This window comes from Triturus cristatus, chromosome 8 (assembly GCF_964204655.1).
Source record: "Triturus cristatus chromosome 8, aTriCri1.1, whole genome shotgun sequence".
In the NCBI taxonomy this organism is placed as follows: Eukaryota; Metazoa; Chordata; class Amphibia; order Caudata; family Salamandridae; genus Triturus; species Triturus cristatus.
This window is the reverse complement of record NC_140591.1, coordinates 1,101,111,676-1,101,131,032: the sequence shown is the minus strand read 5'-3', so window position 1 is coordinate 1,101,131,032 and position 19,357 is coordinate 1,101,111,676. Positions and strand designations below refer to the sequence as shown.

Sequence of the window (19,357 nt, the reverse complement as noted above, 5' to 3'; positions counted from 1 at the left end):
CACCTTCTGGCACAAAAACAATCCTGAGAGGATATTTCCTGCAGCACACCAAAACAATTAGGATATTTCTGCTTGTTGCACCTCTGTCGGGAAGGTGTAGAATTTTGACTCATTCCCAGGTTTACCAGTCTTGGTAAACCGGGAATGAGCCAAAAACCATGGGTGGATGCCTTGAAACACCTATGCTCCCCCCATGGAACACCTTCCCAGGGTAGAGTAACTCAAGGCAGGGACTTACGTTGCCATGCGTTACTCCAAATTTACCAACCAATACAGGGCCATGCAAGGAGGCCTTAAGGACTGTGTTGCCCTTGCGACACCATGAGTGACACAAGGGCAACACACAGGTGTATTTTCTGTGGTGGAGTATCCCCCGGAGGGATCCATATTCCTTTACCATAGCAGATCAATGATAGCTCTACATGTCATTTTTGTAGAGAGGATTTTTCATGTTGAATCTACACTAAAGGAGTACCTTGCATTACTTTTTTTTAGTGGGGGAGGGGGTTAAACATTACCTCGCCACTCTGGATCAAGTTCTGTATCATAATGTCATAGTCCGCACTTTAGTTTTCTCACCACGGTTATGTTATGGTTAGTGAGACTTATAAAGTGTTCGTTCACCCAAAGATATCTTGTTCCTAAGTCGTCAGAGAATGTTGTTCTTAAAATGCATCTATCTATTTTCCGGAACCAAAGGCTTTCTTAAACAACTATGTTTTTAGTGCCTGTCTGAAAGATTCAATGGAGGTTTTAGTCTGGATGGATATTGGAAGAGACTTCCATGTGTTTGGTGCAAGCACTGCAAATCTGCGACCTCCAGGTGTAAATTTCTGATACCCAGGTATCACTAGGAAGTTGGCTGAGGACGAGTGTGGGACCCTACGAGGAGTGTATCTAGAAGCACGGCAAGTAGGAAACTCTGAAGCCACGCCTTAAATAGCCTTATAAACTAAGCAACAGGCTTTAAATTGGATGCGTTGAACTGTAGATAACCATTGTAACTGTTTTAACACTGGGAAAGTGTGAGATCTATGAGGTGCCTTACACACCATTCAGCTGCAGCAATCTGGAGTATTTGAAGGCGTTTTAGATCACTATCTGTCAGCCCTAGATAGATGTTACTGGCATAATCTATTCTTCCTCCGATCTGCAAGTCAGTTCCATTATCAGCGGCTGTATATAGATATTATATAGGTGAGGTAAGAGAGCAGATCCCTGAGGGACTCCACAAGTGGCTCTGACCTCAGGAGCTGTGAATGGGACCATATACACAGCATAAGATTGTTCACTAATGAAGGACTTTATACATTTAAAAACAACATCTGTAATATCAGCAGCTTTGAGGCGGCAGAGTGGAATCTCATGATCCACCGTGTCAAAGGCTGCTGATCGATCAAGTAGTATTAAGGTCATGACTTTTCCTTTGACCAGTTCTTCTTTAAATCGTCAATCACAAGAGACTTATACTGTCTCGGTGTCGTGTTTTGGCTGGAAGCCAACTTGCTGCGGGGTAGGTAATTTGAGATCTGTAAATAAGTACATAATAAGTGCATAATTCCTGCACCACATGTGATTCCACAATTTTTGCAGAAAAAGGCAGCAAGGATATTAGTCTATAATTTTTCAATGTATCTGGGTCATCCATAGGTTTTTGTTTAATAATGGAAAAAAACAAAGCTTTCTTAAACATATCAGGAACACTCCCTGACTGTAAAGAGGGAGGCACGGTACTCTACCAAGACTGGGGCTAAGGACACCATAATTCTGGGGGATAAGGATCAAAAGGTAATCCTGATTTAATTGTGGTCACCAGATGGAATAGTGAGTTTTTCTTCAAAAGGGAACATTTGTTTAATACAGGCATGCTCACTATCTCCTTTATCGTGCCATGTGTCTGACTTGATCACTTTTTTCCTGTATAGCTGGGAGTTTATCTCTTATGAGCATGTTCTCCGGCTCCCTTGCCATATCCTCATGATTAGCTTGTAGACCATCCATCACAGATTCTCTAATTAGCTGGGTATTGTCAATGAAAAACCCATTTAACTTATTACAGCAGGCCTGCGAGATAGTTACAGCTGGTCTAACCCTGTCTATTAAGGAACGTTCTTGTGTGAGTTTAAAAATCTGCCTTTGGGGATTGTGAAAGTCACAGATCCTATTGGAGAAATCGATTTGTTTGGCTCGAATAATCTGCTTTTTGTAGCTCAATAGAGCTTTCTTATATTCATCTTTCCGGTTCAGGGTATAATCTATTCGCCACTTTCGTTCCAACTGTTTTAACTCCTGCTTAACTCCCATTAATTTCTGGGAGAACCAAGGTGCGGACGGCCATTTTCTCCTAATAGATTTTTCTTTTAGAGGGACCATTTTCTTACCGGACTTGTTAACCCATTCATAAAATATATATTTTTATTTCTTTTAGGAAAACTGGTTTGGTTTCCTTAAGCATCTCTGCCATTTCCACCTTATCCATTTTGTCCCCCCACTTTCTAGTGGTACCAGCCCCCGATGATTGGCTTAGCATAATACTGGGCATGACAAGATCAAATTGAATAAGGTGGTGGCTAGACCATGAACATCCCAAGGTTTTTCCCTGGCACGCAACAACTGGCGATGAGGGTGGTTCCTGTTGCTGGGACCCACGTGACGTCTGTGCTGCCTCCACACGCTTGCTCTATTCCGGAAAGGCTGTGCCCCCGCTGAAGCGACCGTGGTACAGCGAAGAGCCTTTGGGCGCTGGGCCTGACAAGATTGCTGTGAGCGCCCCCTCCAGCGTACCTCTGCTGCGCGCCACATACCTGCTATCGCTGCTGGTCCCCGGAGCGGCTGCTCGGCCGTGCCTCTGTGCCATCCCGGTGCGACCTCCGTGCATGTGGCATGTGCACGCCTGCCTTCACGCGGAGGCTGAGGGCGGGACAGGATTCCTGGTCATCATGGCCTCCTGCGCCCGTTTCTGCCTGCATCCACAGCAAACTGGAGCCTGCAGCAGCCGGACGTCTGCAAAATACAAATTAAGGAGGCATAGTGGAACAGAGAAGAAAGAAATAGGTGCACTCAGACACATGAACAAAAAAACAAAAATGAAATACAGAATAACAGCAGAAATAAGGAAAATGGACACAGACTAAATACAGAAACAAACAAGAGAAACGATAAGGGCTCGCTGTGGGCACCCAGAAAGCTATTGTAAGGAGGGGCAATCTCCTGCAAAACCCTCCACAAAGAAGCCTGAGCGCAGCAAACCACTACCAACATCCAGGGCTTGCTACACGTGTGGAGGAGTCTGCCCTCATCAAGGCCCGTGCCCTGCTCAAGGGAAGCGATGCATGGTGTGTGGCAGGTTCAATCACCTTGCAAAGGTATGCCGCTCGGCTGGGCGAAGACAACAGCGAGGCCGTCAAGTCAATGCCATGGATACCCTGCAGACTGGAGGAGAAGAAGGTGACATGGATGACGATGACGTGGAAGGCGCAGTCCACGTCATTCATGCCCTGCAAACAAACGGATGTCCCAGACGGCGAATCCCAAAAGGCAGCATAAGCGTCGTCGGACACCCAATTCAGGCGTTCAAAGATACAGGGGCCTCAATAAATAATGGCGGAGTCAATACTAAGGACCCTCCCAATACAACCGACCCTGCGCCCAACCTCCACTCAAGTGTTTGCATATGGCTCTATGGTGCCTCTTCTGTTGGCAGGAGTATTCACTACCACCATCTCCCACGAGTCACGGTCCACCCGAGCCAAGGTTTATGTCACCCAGGAGGGATCCAGGATGTTGCTGAGCTGCTGCACGGGGGAGCACCTACAGCTGGAAGCCTTCGCATTCGCTGTGCATCAGGAAGATGTGGAGTCCCTGGTGGAGGAGTTCAAGTCACTCTTTGAAGGCATAGGGTGCCTCAAGGATCACATGGTCCAGCTCCACGTGGATCGTTTGATCCAGCCAGTTGCCCTCAAGCACAGGCGAGTGACTTTTCATCTACGACCAAAAGTTAAGGAAGAGCTGAGGAAGAGCTGAGGAAGCTAGAGGCAACGGATATCATCGAGCGGGGTGGAAGGTCCGACTCCCTGGGTATCTCCCATCGTGATAGCACGGAAACCTAAGCAACCAGGTGAAGTCAAAATCTGCATGGACATGCGCCTGCCGAACCACGCGATAAAGAGAGAACGTCACATAACCCCGACGGTGGACGAAATAGTCGCAGAAGTGAGTGGTTCGCAGTGGTTTTCGAAGATGGACCTACTGGCCGGGTATCATCAACTGTTGTTGGATCATGAGTCGAGAGTCGTAACGACCTTCTCCACACACGTGGGACTGCGCAGATACAAGAGTCTCCGTTTTGGAGTCTCCAGCACAGCGAAAGTCTTTCAAGGCACCATCAGAGGTGTGCTCTCTGGCCTAAGAGGAGTCATCAATGTCAGTGACAATATCACACCCTGTTGGCCCCAAGCAAATGGGGAAGCGGAACACTTTATGCGCACCCTGAACAAAGTACTGAGGATAGCGACTGCCCAGGGGCAGAACATGGAGTGTGCCCTGTACACGTTCCTCAAAGAATACCGGCTGACACCCCACTCCATTACCATGGTCAGCCCAGGGTCGCTGTGGATCAACCGGATGGTGGACGATGTCATCCCTCATGTGACTCCATCCTCCAACTTGCGTAATCAAGTCGCCGAACGGCTCCAGGAACGACGGGCCAAGAATGATCAAATGTCCAGGCGAAGGCATGCAAAAGGACGTGCTCTGGCAATCAGTGATTTGGTGTTGGTAAGGAATCGACACCCATGAAGCAAGTTCCCACTCCCGGTTGAACTGGACCCTTGGGTCATACAGGCAATCAAAGGCACGATGGTTACTGCTAGGATAGGTGGTGAAACAGTCACGAGGAATATTTCACACTTTCAAGAAGTACCAACATCCTGTGCCTCCCAGCGCTGGGACGCCCACTCTGGATGATGTTGGATCTACTGTCGAGTCCGAAGCAGAGGGCACTGGGCTGCCCGACCGAAAGGACCTGTCTCCACCCAGTGTTTCCAGCAGCAGCACCTCGAGGACCCTCTGGGCTGAAGACTGTCGAAAAGAGAATGTACATCCAGGAGGTCGGAGGTACCATCTCCGGGGCAATCATGCAGTGTCGTCTCGACTGAGAGGTTTCATATTGGACTAAGTGTTTTGCAATGGACAGATTTTCTGTTCTCCATTTTGCATCTCTCTCCCTCCCTATCCCTCCCTCTCTCTCTCTCTCTCTCTCTCTCTCTCTCTCTCTCTCTCTCGTCTCTCTATCGCATCTAACTATTTTGACATCCTATTTGGCTGCTAGCCAACTTGTGATAAAGGAGGAATGTTATGTTGTGAGGACCACCCCATGTAGTTTGTGATGAAGGGGTGTCCTCTACATTTGTCTCCAAGATACCAAGAAGGTGATACCGCCCCAAGCGGAAGTGTGGGTTAAGGAATAAAGGAAGGGTCATGACTGGATATCAGGGTCAGACCACGTTTACCACCTAGCTGAGAGTCTGTGCCTTATTTTGTCTGCTGTGTCCCATATCCCTATGCCCCGCTACTTACTGGTGCCATCCCAAGGTTTTTCCCTGTCACGCAACACGTTAGAGGTGCCTAGACAAGCCACACTGCATGGTTAGGATCGAGTCTATTGTTTTATCATTTGGAGTAAAATTCTGATCTGTGGAACCATCTTAGTAAATGTCAGTCCTTCTGTATACTAAAACACATTTACTATTCCGCCAGCTACCAGTAATACATGCATGCAGTTTATTATCAATGTGCATAAGAGCCTCACAGATCCTTATATAAGTTAATTACTTCTTACTTCTTGCTTTGGAACTTGGCATAATTGTCACGTTGCTGTACTGAGTATAATATGCACTCACATTATCTTGTACAGCTACAGCAATTTGATATCCCAGGCTTGGAAGTGTTATGCACTATTAGAACACTGGAATGTTGAGACCTCCTTTAAATACAATAGAGCAGGAGAGGACTATCATCATTGACATAGGTTCACTGCTGTCAACTTGTCAGTCTTTAGCCTCTGACTCTGACTGTCCTGGTTCCTTGCCACTTCAGGATATTTGGATTACGCAGGGGAATGGGGAAGCAGAGGCTTTGTACAAGGGCACAGAGAGCCATCCCCTCTCCATCTTCCTATAGTTCACAGTGTCTGCTCAGTTCTGATGTCTCCCTTGGCTGAAGCTAAAAGCCTGATTTCGTAGGTGGGTGGGAGCAAGGCTCCTATGAAAAAATGGTCAACAGCCTGTCTGCCCCAGTTCAGCCTTCCCCTACTAAGGAGTTGTGGGATGTTGGTCAGCACGATGATGGTTTCGCCACTAGCTTCACCTTTGAGAGTGACACTGGGTGGATGTGATATTGTTGGAATTAGTGTTGGACTGGTCACCAAGTTGTGAATGTCAGTCTGTGGAAAAGCTTTCTCAAACTATCTTTACCCATCAGTCTTGATTCCCTACTTCCCTAGAAGGTCCTGCTGTGAAGTTTATAGTAATCTACACATCCATGGAAAATTGGTGGATGTCCTGGTCACTCCAAAGAATGTTTATAAGTGTGTACTCTGAATAGGGCATACAGGACATCTGCCATTTTTTGGTGATTATTATCTTATGGAAAAACTATCCTGTCAAGTCTGTTGCATAAGCTAGAGCTCAGGTATACCTTGACAAGGTTTGGCTTTTCCACCCACGTGTGCCTGGACTGAGTTCAGAGCATCATCGCCTGAGCAGGGAAGTCCAGGTTATTGTAGCCCCATACAACCCTATTGGGCATACCTGCCGGGATGGTGTCCATGCTTTCTAAATTACTAACAGTCCTGTACAACTATCAGGGACACAGTGGTAGTTCAGACCCAATTTCGTTCTTTAGAATAGCACACACAAGCACAGTTCTAAGAAAAGACATTATGTAAATCAGGGATCTCCAACCTTTTCTGTACTAAAACAGAAATCCTCCCAAGCTACTATAAAGATTTAGTAGTAACCACATCAGACAAGATTACATTAGTGGCCACCAAATGCAAGATTACTAGCAGGGATCACCTCTGTGCATCAGGCATGGTTGCCAGCAGGAATATATGACATTACAACGCAAACAATTACAATGCATGCTTTTACAACGCTGCTTTTACATCGCAACTACCTTTACATCACATGATTTTACAACACATACCATTACAACGCATTTTTTGAAACTATCCTTACAACGCATTCCATTACAAAGCATACCATTACAATGCATACATACATTAGTGCAACAGTAGGGTAAGTATTGGCTAGTGTAGGGGTAAACATTACTATTCCCCCTCCAGTGAGTGCAACAGTAGGGAAAGCATTGGATGGTGTAGGGGTAAACATTACTATTCCCACTCCAGTGAGTGCAACAGTAGGGAAAGTGTTGGATAACGTAGGGCTAAAAATTAGTATTCCCCCTCCAGTGAGTGTTGGATAGTGTTGGGGTAAAAATGACAATGCCTACTCCATTGAGTGTAACAGCAGGGAAATTGTTGGATAGCGTAGGGGTGAACATTACTATTCGTACTCCAGTGAGTGTACCGGTGGAGAAAGTGTTGGCTAGTGTAAGGGTAAAAATTACAATTCCCAGCTACCCCAAAACCCGTACCCACCCTCAGAATTCTCCATTACTTACCTTATAATGGGTTGTGATGACATGCGTTGTAATTGCATGAATTGTAATGAGAAGCATTGTAATGACTGCGTTGTAATGGCATGCGATGTAAAGGCACTTGCGTTGTAACAGTTACATTGTAAAGGCATTGCGATGCATTGACTTTATTGTAATGGATGTTTCCCTGCCAGCAGTTATGTAAAAAAAATGCTTTGTCAGTGTGGGATACATGGGTAATGCATAACAGCCATAAATGCAGTGCCCCTTGTTAAAAATCTGGTTTGCGATGTCAACATAATCGGCGCCATCTTGTCCCCTCTCAGACCCGCATGCTCCCTCAAGCAGTAGCCATTTTTTGAAAGCGCCATGGCCCCTCTGCCCCTCGCCGATCATCAGCGCGTTCCCTAGGCGCTGCAAACACCCCCCGCGCGCCGGCCACCCCCGCTCTCTCATACATGGGCCATAAACCCTTTCCTTCTGCGCGACCCTGCCATGGAACCACCTCCCGCGCCTGACCAACACCCCCTTTTTCTCATCCCATACATGGTCATACATCCTTTCGGTAACCCCTTCCTCCATGCCTGATCGTCCGAACTAATCCCAGGCCATCGCCTAGCCCTGCGGACACAGTTTATTGCCCCTACTGTAAAGGAAACACCTCACATCTAAGGGATCGCAGTAGATCAAGGCTCCTAACCCTTGTGACCTGACCAGTCGCACTCACCCCCCGGGAATAGATGGAATGCCCAGCTGTGTGATAGCCATCTCCTACTGTGGGTGGGGTGGGGACTTTCACTGTAGTTATGTGTGGGAGCAGATCTAAGCCGGGGATTCCGAGGATGCTCTTTCATGTACCAAAACAATCTCAAGAATGTGCCATGTGCTGTAAACCGATAATAAAACAATAAACCTGTGTATAAGAGGCCAGGCCTCAGAGATGCAGTTAGAGCACCTCGTGACGATACCTTGCTGTCTGATCTGATGTGTTCTCCTCCGGAGAGAATAAAACTTTGTTTCCTGCCTTCCAGTCTCCGGCGCCTGCCTCTTTTTGTTGGTTAATCATCGAATGGTATAAAAGGCGATTACCGCCGGGCAATACTTGAAAGGTTATCAACTGCCGCTACCATTTAACACCCTAGCACCAAGGTAATAATGTTGGTAATAATCTCCCCAACACTGTTAAATATTTATTACTCAAATGTCAGCTTTAAATATATTGTTCTAATTTCAGCTGTTTTTCTCCAAACAACAGCTTACGAATTCTGAAAACACAGTCATTTTAGTTTAAAATACAAACCTTTCAATTTTGGTATACATATATAAATTTAGCCAAGCAAAAGCTTCTAATTTAGTTCACTGGGTTGCACACAGGAGAGCTACTTACAGTTAGCTGAAGAGCTACAAGTAACACACACGCTACTCACTGGAGAAACATGATAAATATGTTTTAAAGTGTTTATTTCAACAGTCTCATCCTATTGCTTAGTACATGATTAATAACCACACAGAATATAATTAAAGCACAATAATGCCTGTCACTAGCAGTGAGAATAATATAAAACATTTCTACCGTGATTATAGTATTCCTAAAAGCCTAATACTCTAAACACTACTTCTATGCGCCGCACTATGAGAGCATGGATTAGCTAGTTAGCCTTTGGAGTTTCTTAGGACTCAATGCACTGCATACCTGTTCACAGCAGATCAGCTGTGTTTATCAGACTTCAGTCGGGAGAGAGTGTTCCCTCAGAAGGAAAAACACATCAGCTGGGCTCAGCTCCTCTGCTCTCTGTATCTGCTCTCAGTATAGGAATGGATTCAGCAGCAGTCTGGCAGGACCTATTGCGATAAACTAGGGTAAAGACCTCTCTGATTCAGTAGTCAACTCATAGGGTTTATATAGGGTTGACCATTGACTTTTACCCAACATTGGGAACTTTCCATTAACTCGAAACATAACTGGTATGAACCAGCATAATACAAATATGCCAACTCGGACCACATGTTTGTTATACACATTCATTTTCAGACCTTGAAATGTAGATATCATGGTGCTTGTAACTTAGAATCAGAATGACAGTAAAATGTGTTTATTGCTACAATCAGAATCAGTCCGCTAATGAAGTTGTCGGTGTTTCAACCCCTAAGACAATTTAACAAGGTCTTCATCAGGACCCAACAACAAAGCCCCATGGGCTGAGTGACACTAGTCCTTCTACACTGTTTTTCAGTATCAGTAATGCTGGCGATCGAGCTCGTCATCTGCACGAAGGCCACCCTTGTGATTGGCAAGCGGCCATCAAACAACGCAGACGCCTAGATTCATTCATTCACCGGCGCCGGAAACCCAATTTTAACCTCACTCTACAGAATTGCAGTCGGGCTCCCACTCCGGTTGGACTTATTGTAGCCCCCAACCGCGGACAGCCCTCCGTCTCCCTCCACGCTTACTTGATCACGGCAGTGCCCTCTCAGGATTGTCATTAATTAGTCCTGATGATGATCTATATATCCTGTAATAGATCGAAACGTCGTCGACCTGCTGAACAGCATGCACGTTAAACACAAGTTGTGCATCACTGTTTACTTTCTAAATAGCTTGCCCCTTTATTTTCTATTGGCGTTTGCTTGGTTGTTTAGCCTGAAAAATGTCTTCAAAAATTGTGATTGTCTTTAAATGTTTTGTTTGTTGAAGGACACAGGACTGTGTCCCACTATATTCTGCTTTTTGTAAATCCAATTTATTACGGTGAATATTAAATCCACATGTCCGGCTGGACATTCCTAATTAATATAGTAGTGATTCTGGTCTATATTTATTATTCTTACACCAAAGTGATTTTGAAGGACCAATTGTTTTTCGAAATAGGCGATACTTTTCTAGCAGTCGCCCGTGCAGGTAAGAGCGGTGGGGCCAGGTTGTTGGGTATTCGACAGATGACCAAAAGGGAAAATTAAATAAATAATTAATTTTCCCTCGTCGTCTGTCGAAATCCCCCCAGCCGGCCCCACTGCTGTTACCTGCATGGGCCGCTGCTGTACTCTTCGCTCTCACATCGGATCAAGCCTTCCTTATGCTGCCACAGACGAAAGTATTTGAGATAAGCCTTTATCCTTTACGGGTGGCCAAAACCTTTAAGTGCCCTTACAGCAAGAGAACCTTATAAACATTAGAAACAAGTCTTTTTTCCTGCCTGGTTGCTACTGCATGTGTCCTGATGATGACCCTTTTAAATTGACATAGGCTTCAAACGTCGACAACCTCACTGGCAGATTGATACTGACTGTAACAATATACACATTGTACTCTCATTCTGAGTCTTGTTGTTATAATTGGATTATTTGTCTGCCCTAGTTCTGTCAATAGCACCTGCACACCTTCTTTCACTTATGTCACTATACACTTTCACTGCGCTGTTTTTGTTGGAGCACCTACAAAGTGAATGACTGGTTTTGTCATATTAGTCAGTGAATAATTTGTTACTGTATATCGTATCTCATTGTTTTGTAAAGCCTACTAGCCAAGAGAGTCTAGGCAAGAATACTTCCCCTGAACTCAATGCACTGTTTTGTTTCTAGGTACGGACATGGCACACTTGATCTTCTAGAGCTAGTGCTCAGCTCCCATTTATCCTTAATAATCATGCAGAAGAAAAATCACATCTATTAACTGAGTGAAGCCCTACCCTTTTGAAACACTACAGAATGTATTGAAGTCAACAGGCATTAAAATAATGTCTCACTCTCCCATTGAATGGTGACTAGCAGTGTACCACGGTTGACCTTGAGCCATGTGCTGGACTGGAATCTCATGAATCATAATCATCAGGTGCCTTCAGAGCAGTATCCTTGTGTGTGATGAAGCTACAGAGATCTGGTAACAGGGTACATATGGAGAGTGTTCCCTCTGGCATCCAAGGAGGATGCTGGCTGGGTAGACCTGAATCCTGCAAACTCTTACTCAATCACTAACACATACCCTCATTCTCGCATTCACATTTCTTTTCAACCTTTCATGCATGGTGGTGGGGGTTATGGTTTACAAATACCTTAGTTTGTGTATTTTACATCTTTTAGGTTTCATGTTGCAGCCTGTATTGTAATCTGGGTCAGCCTTCTCTATCTAATAATCACATTTTCTCTCTGCCATTTAGACAGTCCAGTCACTGACAAGTTTTGCCTCCTAGGTTGGTGCCCCCACCCTTGGCAAGCCAGAGACCCAAGACTAACATGCCTACTTAAGCATTGAATTTCATGTCTCTGTTCTTCTATGGCTTTGGCATCTTTTGGCAAATTCAATTATTGGCGTCCTTGGTAGACCCCACTCTTACCCATTGAAGTGCAATATTCTTCATCACTGGATTCCATAAAGCATTATTTAACTACCTGCAAACATTTATCCATAGTGCCCATAGGCCACCAATGAATGATAAGTGGTAATTTACAAAACATATTTTTTAAAAACAATAACAGTGGTCATTTTTTTCCTAAAATTAATTTTGTTTATTGGAAATTCATTCTGGCAGGTACCTGGGCCAAAGTCACCATTGTGTGATTGTAAAATGGCTGTCTGGCGCACGTATGCAATAGCAAACTGGGTACCTGGGGATCTTTCAGCTTTTCCTAGTTAAAGGTTCAAACATGTAAAACACTTTGGGCCTTTTGAGTAAGTTTACACTTTTGAGTGTGTTTACTACTTTCCAGTATTCACCAACCTGAGTGTAAGTTACAACTTAAAAAAAAAAAACAGTAGTAAATCCAGTACTACGCATGATCAACCACTGGTACTGCAAAACCCTCCCATAGAAAATAACGTAGGTATGAACTTAAAATAAAACTCATAGGAAATAATCTTAAAATAACTTAAGTTATTTACATTAATTAAAAAGAACATATTTTTATAAGCTATATCGAATTTAAAGAATAATGCCACCATTTTTATTAAAGAATAACTACAATAATTTTAATTAACTGTATACATTACTTTTAATAATAATGCACATTATTTTAATTTCTTTACGTGTGAATTTATTTTTAAAATTTTAAAATAGGTACTTATTGCTTTTAGACAAGTTAATCAGAATATGGTACACTGGTGGACTTCATTTACAGTATCTTAGAAAGACAACAATGCAGGTTACACATAATGCTGTCCGGAGCACCTGTGTAAGATCTATTGTGTGGGGCAGGTGAGTGTGTGAGGGTTGGGGGTTGTGGTGGGGATTTCTGGTTCATGTCAAGGGGCCACCAGTCGTGCAAGATCTACACAGCTTTATTGCAGTTGGAATTCGGCTTCGTTGTCTAGAGCCACCAACAGTACATCCCATCCCATGACATGGATGCCTCACCCAGCTTGTCAACAGAGGTGCTGCAGGACACCATTCTTAGCCCTTGCCCATTGTTTGACCTCATTCTCCCATCCCACCATGGGCGGTGCATCAGTTGCCTTCAAGTGCATTGCTACAGCGTGACACACCAGCATGAGGTCTGTGAGACTGGTTCCCACTTTGTCTTTCTTGAGGTGAGGCATCAGTCCAAGGAGACATGTCTGGGGTGTATTAGGTTAGGATGCCACATGCCCATCAGCCGTGTGAGGTATGTACACACATCCATCTAGAATGGGTGTAGCGCTGCACACTGCCAGGTCATGTGGTAAAATCCTGCTTGTTTGGTTCTGCTCCTTGGGAAGTGGTGGGGTGACCTAGCTAACATCTTGTACATGCGCACTGTGGTAAGCTATGTGCAATGCACATAATTAAGCTGCAGTAATTTTAGCTGGGCGTTCCTAGAAACTCATGGCCCAATATCCTAGCCATATCAGTATCAGTCAGGTCAATGCATAAGTCGCAACTCCATTTCTCCCTGTCAAGCGATGTCGGTGCCACTGCTTTGCCCATTGCATTGTACACATTAGGCATTTTGGGCTTCATGTCAGCAGTACCTGAAGCGCAGGGTCAGCCTCAGGCTCTTTGTCCGGGTCCCCCAATGTCGTTGCAAGGGCATGTTTGAGCATCGCATGGGTCAAAAACTGTCCTGCTGAAAAGTCATATGTTCTCCGTAGGTGTTCAAACAAAATTTTCACCTTGTCTGCAAACAGCTGACCCAGTGTGAGCACTGAGGCAGGTGGCCACTGCGAGCGGTTCTCGTAGGCCTAAATTAAGCAAAAGCAGGCAAACACTGCAGCGGTAAGTCAGAAGAGTACGCCGTTGTTGTTGATAGCACGCCCAACAGTACTGGGCCACCTGGAGCAATAGTGGAGTATGATTAGTGTGATTGGGTTTCCCTAACACCCCATTTATGGAGTCTTCGCTCGACCATGTCATTAGCCACTGCAGCTGACTCATCAGGTAGTACATCTTGTAATCCAGGGCCCCCCATTCCCCTAGCTGTAACAGGCATGCACAATTTGTTTAATGCCACGCGTCATTTTCCTAAAGCCCAGATAAGCTCAGAGAGCCAACTATCCAGCTTCTGAAACACCTCACACCATTGCAGCAACAGTACAATGGTGAATACATGCAGGAGTCGCAGCTTCTTCACCAAAGCCACTCATCCCATTGGCGAAAGCGGCAGTGACTATAAATACAGTGAAGACACGTGTTGCAACATGACCACCCTCCCACCCTGCCCTCTTCCACATCCACCGGATCTGTATACACCTGAAGCCCTAGATATCTGAAGGTATGTGGAGAGATTGTCATGCCGAATGGCTCCGCCTCCAAGACTGCAGTCAACCCCCATGCCGTCAGTGAAACAAGCACGATTTTGCGATATTCATTCGTAGACCTGATAACTCACCGAACAACTCCAGTGTCCACCTGATTGGCGGCAGTCCAGCTGCAGTGTTGTGCAGATATATCAGGATGTCGTCTGCGTATAAGGATATAATGTGCGCCTGGCCGTTCAGCATCGGTTTGTGTTCTGCATGTGGTGTGTGTATTGTTCTTGGCAATGGTTCCATGGAAAGTGCGAACAACAGTGGTGACAGCGGGCAACCCTGTTGTGTGCCCCTGTGTATGTGCCAATGGTCCGAGCACTTATGACCAATGCTGATGCTTGCTCCGAAATCTGAGTATAATACACATATCCAATCTATTTGGCCAAACTAAATGCAACACGGGACCTCAAGTAAGTAGATCCAGATGAGGCTGTCGAATGCTTTTTCCATACCTGCTGGCACTGCCGCTGATTGATAAAGCCCAACTTGTAGTCCGTCAACAATGTGGAATACCCTACGCATGTTCATGGAAGTGCTTCATCCAGGAAATAAGCCGCATTGGCCTTTTTGGATCAGAGTGGGCAAATAATTTAGGATTCGGTTCGCAGTGATCTTACCTAGGATCTTACAATCCAGGTTGAGTAGAAACAGAGGCCTATAAACACTCTTTTCTACAGGGTATCTCTTTCGCTTCACATTCAAAACAATAATCACCTCCCGAGAGGTCTCAGGTGGGGTGCTTGCTTCCCGCGTGGCGCATAGATTTTGGCCAAGGGTTTGATAAATTCCGCTTGTGCACATTTATATAATTACAAAGGATGGCCGTCACTGCCCGGCTTCTTCTCCGTCACCAATTGTTTGATTGCACATCTAATTTCCCCCCTCAGTGACGGGTGCCTTAATGGGGCGGCTGGCTTCCGGAGTCAATGCTGTCAGGGGAATGTCAGCTAGGAAGATAATCTATCGCTCCTCTGACTCTTCTGTGGTCAAACCATACAGAGACCGGTAGAAGTCCGAGAACACTGCCACTATGTCGGCCTGTCTGTGCTCATAATGTTCGTCCTGGTGGCAAATTGTCATGATTGTACCATGATCTCCCACTGCAAGCAGTATGCCTGCCACCGTGTGCTCGCAGTAGTTGTACAGAATGAGCCTGGACCTCACCTCTGCATGTTCTGAACAGAGACAAATTATGTCACAGCAAGCTCCTGTTTCTGCAGCTGGGCGAATGTCCAGCTCACGCAGCTCATGTTCTGCCCGAGCCAGCTGGGCACTCAGTTTTTTAATTGTAACTTTTTAATGGAAATATATTAAATTAAATACAAATTCGTTTTCTGAAACTTAAATTAAAAAATGAACTCTCAGCTAAAACATATTGAGGTTCATTAGTAATTATTAAAAGTGATGACTAGAATTAATGAAATTATTTTTATAATTTTTGATAAAACAGATTGTTGCATTATTTTTTATTTCAAAATAGGTTACTAAAATATTTTATAATGATAAAGAAATATTTAGTATTTTATATATTTTTTACAACATTAATTTATATTTTTCATTATTTTAAATCATTAAATGTAATTTTGAAAAAAAAAATCTTTATTGATTTTTTATAGAAACAATACAATAATACATAAATAAAGAAGACAAATGTATGCAGTTTCATCACGGCGTGTTAGGACACATGTCATTCCGCTGTTGAAATCAAAGCTAACTACAAAAGGAAAAAGAAAAGTACATAACAATGATGGAGCATATGCAATCAACAGTACAATATAGTGCACAGAGTATCTAGTATAGTATAACAGTCTGGCCGGTGGTAACAAGTGACTAGGATCCATACTGAATCATGTTATAACCCTATAACAGAGCCCTGGTTGTCCGCATGTGCGGAATAAGCATGCTCTCGTATCACCCCGCATTTCACCCATATCCCCCCAATTTGTTATCTAAAGGATGAATCTGCAGTTAGTCCTTAAGAGGCAATAGTGTTGCATAAGTGTCAATAGTTGTATTACAATAGATAAGGTCCCGAACCCAATGTGTGATAGTTGGTGTTTCTGCTCTTCCCCAGTGTAGGGAGATTTGACATTTAGCTAGGAGAAGCGCAAATGCAGAGAATCTTCTGACACTTCTCTTGAGGGGTTTGACATAACCCAGCAATGCCATCAGTGGGGAGAGTTCTAGTGTGAGTTCGATCATAAGTGATAAATGGTGGAATGGTGGAACACATCCTTCCAATAATTCCAGAGGGGCGCACAATCCCAAGCGAGGTGTGCGAAATCTGCATCTGGCATCGCGCATCTGCTGCATGAATGCGAGACAGTGGAGCTGATTCTAGCCATCAATTTTTGGGTAATGTATGCTCTATGCAGGTTTTTAAAATGTATCAGTTTATGCCTATAGTTAATTGATACATATCGTGTTTGAGCACAATAGTAGGACCCTATTGCGTCTGTCAAAGTTTCGCCCAAATCTAGTTCCCAAGCCATTCTAGACATGAGGCCCACTAGTGGCCTTATGGATTGTGATATGTGATAAAGACGTGAGATAAGGTGTGTGCTATCTGTGGATTTGATAACTGGTGTGAGAGGGGGGAAATCAGCCGGTTCCGCAGCAGCCTCAGGTAAAACACTCCTCAGGGCACCGTGCACTCTATGTAATAAAAATCTGTCCATGTAAGTAGCGGCGCCCCTTGTTGCCAAGTCAGAGACAGAACATAGTCAAGAGTCTCTAAATAGATCTCCCACAGTGCTAAGCCGTAACCTGTCTAGTGTCCTTTTTGTAAGAGTTTCGGTGGTAGGGGGTATCCATAAATTATTGAGCAATGGTATATGAGGGGAGTACAAGGTAGCATATTGCAAATACCGACGCAGTTTGGTCCACGCCCAGCAAGTTGTGGCTAACATCTGTATTTTGGCAGGGCAACGTGGGAGCCCTCACAGCAAAATCGATGAGAGTGAATTCAGGTGTGCCTGGGATCGTTCAGGCCTAAGATACTGTATGCGAGCATCGGGATGATACCAAAACTAAGTGAAATGTACCTGAGCTACCAGATAGTAGAGGTAGAAATCCGGAACACCAAAACCTCCACGCTCGTACGGCATTGTGAGAGTATCCCATCCGATTCTGGGTTACTTGCCCACCCACACCAGTCGGGTTAATATAGAGCGTAAAGTGGCAAAAAAAGCAGCTGTCAATGCAATTGGAATATTCATAAATAAATATAGCAGGCGTGGGAGTACAACCATTTTAATTATGGCTATCCGGCCGGCTATAGAGAGGGAGAGTTTAATCCAGTGGTCGGAGTGTGACGTCAGTCTGTCAATAGCCGGCCCGTAATTGATACGCATGACTTCGGCCACACTGCAATGTAAATAAATGCCGAGATATTTAGGGGGAGAGGTACAACAGCGCAAGGGGAACTCGATGTCCACCTGGGTGGTTGCAGGCATCAGTGGAAAGATCTCCGACTTTGACCAATTTATAACCATGCCTGAGTGTACTCTAAAATGGACTATCTCTCTTAGTAATGGGGGAAGGTTTTCTGCTGGGTGTCGAACGAATAACAGCACTTCATCCACGTAGAAAGAGGCAATGAGCGCACCAGTGTGCAATTGCAAACCCCTATGGAGATGACGCTTCTGTAAATGGCGGGCTAGTGGGTCCATGGCTACAATAAACAGAAGGGGGGATAATGGGCATCCCTGCTGAGTGCCGCGCGACAGAGTGAATGACGCTGTAAGGAACCATTCACTCTCAGCCGGGCAATTTGATTGGAGTATAGAAGACTGATCAAGTTCATACACCCTATGGGTATACCAAGTTTCTGCATTACTGCATACAAGAAGGACCATTCCAATGAATCGAACGCCTACTCGGCATCTAGCAATACGACGGCAGCTGGGAGCGTAGGTTCCATCTGGTTCATCACCGAGAATACTGTAAGCAAGTTGACAGTCGTAGACCTACCAAGAATAAACCCTTCCTAAAAAGGGCATGGTATGGTATCAACCAGTAGCGAGAGACGAGTGGCTAATATTTTGGCAAGAATTTTATAGTCGTGGTTTTACAGCGATAGCGGTCTGTACGACTGGCATTGGGTAGGTGGTTTGCCCGGGAAAAGAAAGTAGTGTTATTATGGCTTCGCGCATGGTCGGAGAAAGAGAGCCGCCTTCCAGGGCCTCTGCATATACCTCAACCAATTGAGGGGCGAGTATGTCTTGATAAGCTTTTTAAAAATCTGAGGTGAGGCTGTCGGAACCAGAAGCTCGACTACTGGCTAAGTCTTTTATTGCTTGTCGCACTTCATCCGCATCAATGGGGAAGGCTAAGAATTTGCGCTGCCCATCTTCAAGCCAGATCATAGAAATGTCTTGCAAATAGTCCCTCAGGGCCTGTCCACTGGGGGGGAGACCGCGTTTCGTACAATCGTGTGTAATACTTTAATAGGGTTTGAGTGATGTCAGTGTTAGTAATCAGTGAAACCCCCTCTTCCGAGTCCAGCTGTGTAATGTACACTGACTGGTATTGTGGGCGGAGGAGCCTAGCAAGCGTCCTTTCGCCCTCCCCATACACCCTGGCCTTAGCATATTTACCGAGGTATTTGACTTTTCTGGAAGCTGCGTCATTGAATTTAACCATTAGCACCGAGCGGGTACAAAAACAGGCTGACGAGGGATCTGTTAGGGAACCGGTATCCACAACTTTTAGTTTTTGTTCAATTGCGCTCAGGTCATTGCGGATTGAATGGAGCACACCCACATGTTGAGAAATACTGACCCCGCGCATCAGAGCCTTGAAGGCATCCCAAAGCATAAGTTGGGAATCTACCGTGCCTTCATTGAGTTCGAAATATTCCTTAATGGCATCACCCACTTCAGTACGAAACACTGGATCCAAAAGGGCAGAGGAGGGGAAATCATTATATATAATTTAACATTAATTCCCAATGGGGTTTTATTTCAAGTCTCTAAG

At 44.9% G+C, this 19,357-nt stretch overlaps 1 protein-coding gene across 1 annotated transcript in view; it reads left to right on the top strand.

Annotated features, from left to right (window-relative positions):
* Positions 1-19,357, top strand: part of PPEF1 (protein phosphatase with EF-hand domain 1) — a 340,599-nt gene that overhangs the window by 137,423 nt on the left and 183,819 nt on the right.